Source organism: Portunus trituberculatus, chromosome 5 (assembly GCF_017591435.1).
Source record: "Portunus trituberculatus isolate SZX2019 chromosome 5, ASM1759143v1, whole genome shotgun sequence".
Classification (NCBI taxonomy): domain Eukaryota; kingdom Metazoa; phylum Arthropoda; class Malacostraca; order Decapoda; family Portunidae; genus Portunus; species Portunus trituberculatus.
Genome location: NC_059259.1, coordinates 7134897 through 7140009, shown reverse-complemented (window position 1 = coordinate 7140009; position 5113 = coordinate 7134897).

Sequence of the window (5113 nt, the reverse complement as noted above, 5' to 3'; positions counted from 1 at the left end):
GTTTTGGTGCCTTAAATGCTATAAAACACCAAAATATCCCATTTCTTTACATATACCAGTTCTTTAAACAATTAGTGGGTATATACGCGTTTTCCTTGCATTTCTGTGTTTTGGTTCATAAAAAGCAGAAAACCACTAAAATAAAGTGACCTCAATATACAAAATTTTCAATTAAGATAGATATTTTTCATAAAACACCTTAAAAACATGTAAATGATATGTTTTAATAAATATGGTGTATACTCTTGTTTTGCCTCCATTTTTTAGTTTTGTTCCATAAAATGCTAGAACACATCTAAATAACCGACATTTTACATATTTCAGTTCCTTAAACAAATGATGTGTAATTATGCGTTTTGCTTGCATCTCTGTGTTTTGGTGCAAAAAGAGCTGAAAACTACTAAAAATTATACGTTTTTTGTTACTTTAATTTCGTATCTCTATATTGGCTTGTTTTCATCAGTTTTATCATTTTAAAGCATAACAAGGTAAAAAGACTTGAATATACAAAATTTTCAATGCAAATAGTTTTTTTTTTCAGAAAACAACTTCAAAACATATAGATAAGACGTTTTAACAAGTTTGGTGTATATACTTTTGGTACCTGAAATACAGTAAACCACCAGAATAACCCATCTTTTTTTGACATATTTCAGTTTTTTTTAACATAATAGTGTGTATATACGCATTTTGCCTGCATTTCTTTGTCTTGGTGCGTAAAAAGCAGAAAACCACAAAACTAACACGTTCTTTTACTTTAATTTCGTTTATCTATTTCCTCGTTTTAAATTGTAACACTGTAAAATGACATTAATATACAAAGTTTTAAATCGAGATAGTTCTTTTTCATAAACCACCTTAAAAACATATAAATAAAACGCTTTAACAGGTATGGTGAATATACTTGTTTTGCCTGCATTTCTAAGCTTTGGTGCATAAAATGCTGGAGAAAACCAAAATAATCCATTTTTAACAGTATTTCAGTTCCTTAAACAATGGTGTCTAATCTAATGTATTGCCAGCATTTTTGTGTTTTGGTGAAAGAAAATCGGAAAACTACTAAAATAACAGTTTTTGTTACTTTGATTTATTATTGTTTCTCTATATTGGGTTCTTTTCATCAATTTTATCGTTTTCTAGCATAACAATGTAAAATGACCAATATACATAATTTTCAATCGAGATATTTTTTTTTCATAAAACCCATTAAAAACATAAATAAGAACTTTTTTTTTAAATATTGTGTATACACTTGTTTTAATTGCTTTTCTTAATTTTGGTGAAAAAATACTGGAAAACACCAAAATAACCCAATTTTTTAAATATTTCAGTAATGAAGCGTTTTGACTGCATTTCTGTGTTTTAGTGCAAAAAAAAAAAAAAAAAAGTTTTTGTCACTTTTATTTTGTTTCCCTATTTCGGAATGTTTTCATCAGCTTTATAGTTTTCAAGTAAACCAATATATAAAGATTTGTATATACACTAATGTATATTTCAGAAAAAAACCTTCACAACACATAAATAAGATTTTTCAAGAAGTTTGGTTTATATATTTGTTCTGACTGCTTTAATAAGTTTTGGTACTTAAAATGCAGTAAACAACCAAACTAACTGTTTTTTTTATTTATTTTTATTTTACATATTTCAGTTCTTTAAACAAATAGTGTGTATATACGTGTTTTCCCTGCATTTCTCTGTTTTGGTGCATAACACGCAGAAAACCACTGAAATAACATCCGTTTTTACTTTTATTTCCTTTCTCTGTTTTGGCTTATTTTCATCATTTTTCTCGCTTTAAAGTGTACCAATGTAAACTGACTTCAATATATAAATTTTCGATCGACGTAGTTTTTTTTTTTTTTCATAAAACACCTTAAAAACACATAAATAAGACGTGTTAACAAATATGGTGTATATGTGTTTTGCCTTCATTCTAAGTTTTGGTTCATAAAATACGGGAAAACACCAAAATAACCAAGTTTTTCAATATTTTAATTCCTTAAACAAATGGAGTGTAATTATGCGTTTTGCCTGCATTTCTGTGTTTTGTTGCAAAAAAGCTGAAAACTACTAAAATAACACGTTTGTTTTTTCTTTTATTTCGTTTCTCTATATTGGGTTGTTTTCATCAATTTTATTGTTTTGAAGCATAACGATGTAAAATGACTAGAATATACAAAATTTTTAATCAAGATAGTTTTTTTTTTTTTTTTTTTAGGAAACAGCTTTAAAACACATAACATAACATAACATAACATAACATAAATAATAGGATAACAAAGGGCCACCAGGGCCCATCTAGGTTATCCTGTATCAGTCGCACAGCGACCTCGTCATCAGTACTTAAAGATACACTTACAAGTACACAATACATTATATACTAATTCTAAATATTTGGCCCATTAACAGGGCTAAGTCCTGCAGCGAAATCCTCTACAATTTGTGGTCCCCATACATGGGGATCATGTCTTATTTAACTATAGTAAATTTCTTATAAAAACTATCATGCAGTGCTATACATAATTATAAATCTAATGAATTTAAGTGCTTATCTAATCTGTTTTTAAACATTGTCAAACTAGTGCTATTTACAACCGTCTCTGGCAATGCATTCCAGAAGTCTACCACTCTATGACTAAAGAAATATTTTCTTATATCTAACCTGCAGCCTTGCTTTCTAATCTTCCTGCCATGATTTCTAGTCCTATTTCCTCCTCTAAGGTAAAGAAAGATCTCACATCTATGTAGTTTGTATCTGAAAACATTTTAAATAACTCTATCATATCCTCTTATACATCTCCTCTCAAATGAAAACATGTTTAATTCCTTTAATCTATCTCTATACTCCAGGCGCTTTAATGCTGGTATCATCCTAGTTGCTCTTCTCTGAACTGCTTCTAACATGTTGATATCCTGCCTATAGTGGGGTGACCAGGCCTGTATGCAATACTCTAAATGGGGCCTAACATAGGAATTATATAAGCTACGCACCACTTCCTTACTTTTATAACTAACATTTCTATTTATAAAACCCAGGATCCTATTTGCCCTATTTCTTGCTTCTAAACATTGCTTTGAAAATTTCATAGTCCTGTCTATCACTACTCCTAAATCCTTTCCTTCCTCTACTGCCTCTAGCCAACATCCCTCCATCTCATAGTTAAAGTTTGTGTTGTCTTTACCTAAATGCATAACCTGACACTTATCAGAATTAAACTCCATCTGCCACCTGTCTGCCCATGCTATCAGCCTGTCCAGGTCTCGTTGTATTCTGTAATTGTCCTTTTCACCCTGTACTGCACATGCTATCTTAGTATCATCTGCAAACTTTGATACTTTGCTACTAATTCCTAAATCTAAATCGTTAATGTACACCAAGAAAAGAAGAGGTCCTAGCACTGATCCTTGGGGTACCCCACTAACCACTTCCTTCCACTCAGACATTGCCCCATTTAATACTACTCTCTGTTTCCTATCAGAAAGCCATTCACTAATCCAGTCAACTAACCTACCCCTATCCCATGTAGTCTCAATTTGTACACTAGCCTCCTATGCGGTACCTTATCAAACGCCTTGCTAAAATCTAGATATATAACATCTATGCTATTTCCATCATCTAACTCCTTGGTAATATATTCTAAGATATCGAGCAAATTTGTAAGACAGGACCTCCTGATCTAAAGCCATGTTGGGTATCTCTAATTAATCTATTCTCATTTAAATGCTCCCAAATACTACCCTTAATGATTTTCTCTAGTATCTTACATACTATACTAGTTAAACTGATCGGTCTATAATTATTCGCATCATCCTTCCTACCTTTTTAAATATTGGAGTAACATTAGCTAACTTCCAGTCCTGAGGTATCTCAGCAAACCTAAGTGATCTTTCAAAGATTAACTTAAGTGCTTCAGAAATACTGTCTACACCTCCCTAAGTACTCTGGCATGTAGCTCATCAGGACCACTGGCTTTCCTATCGTCTAGTTCAAGAATAAATTTCCTAATAATTCCCGGTTTTATATCAATATTTTCTAAAGCTCTTAAACTACTCGCCGCACTGTTTGTAACAGGATTTCCTATTCTTTCCCTAGTAAATACTGAAGAAAATTGTTCATTCAATAATTCTACTATGTCTTCATTTTGATCCACTACTACACCATCTTTTCTGAGTGGTCCAATCCTATCCTTATTTCTTTTATCACTGACCTTGTAATAACTATATAATTTTTTGGGATCTTTACTCCCAGCTCTAGCTAGTTTTATCTCTGCCTGTCTTTTACTTTTTTATAACCTTACTCAAATCATCTCTGACCTGTCTGTACTTAATCAAATCTACATCTTCCCACTTTTCTGCAACTCTCTATATGCCCTCTTCTTCTCTCTGATCTGGCTACCTATCTCATGAGTCCACCATAATGGCTTCCTGTTTCTCTGCCTTATATCTTTGTAAGGGATACACTGCATCACTATACCCTTTACTACAACCTTAAAAATATCCCACATCTCCTGTGCAGTTTTAATTCCAAAACTATCTTCCCAGTTTACCTCTCCTAATAACTGACGTAACCTACCATAATTGCCTTTCTGATAGTTTGGGACTCTAGTCTTATTCGCTATATTATCCCTACTGGAATTAATGATAAATCTAATTATATGATGGTCACTGTTTGCTAAAGTCTCTCCTACCTCAACTTCCTTTAAACAATGCTCAATATTTGTTAGTACTATGTCTAAAACCTTCCTCCCCCTAGTAGGTTTATCTACCATCTGCACTAAATAGTTATCCTGAAAACTTTCCATAAACTTATTTTCACTAGCATCTCCTACCATCCTCTCCCAGTTTACTGACTTAAGATTAAAATCCCTAAGATAATTGTCTGACTAGTACACCCCTATTTATCTCATCTACCATAAGGTTGTCTACATCTGCTGACTGGTTAGGTGGCCTATAAAAGCTCCTACTCTAATAACCTTACTTTTGTTTACTCTAACATCCAGCCATAAGGACTCTACTCTGTTATCTACCTTAATACCATTAACCTGACTGGAAATGAAGGATTTTTACATAAATAACTACTCCTCCGCCTATCCTACCAATTCTCTGGTGTAAA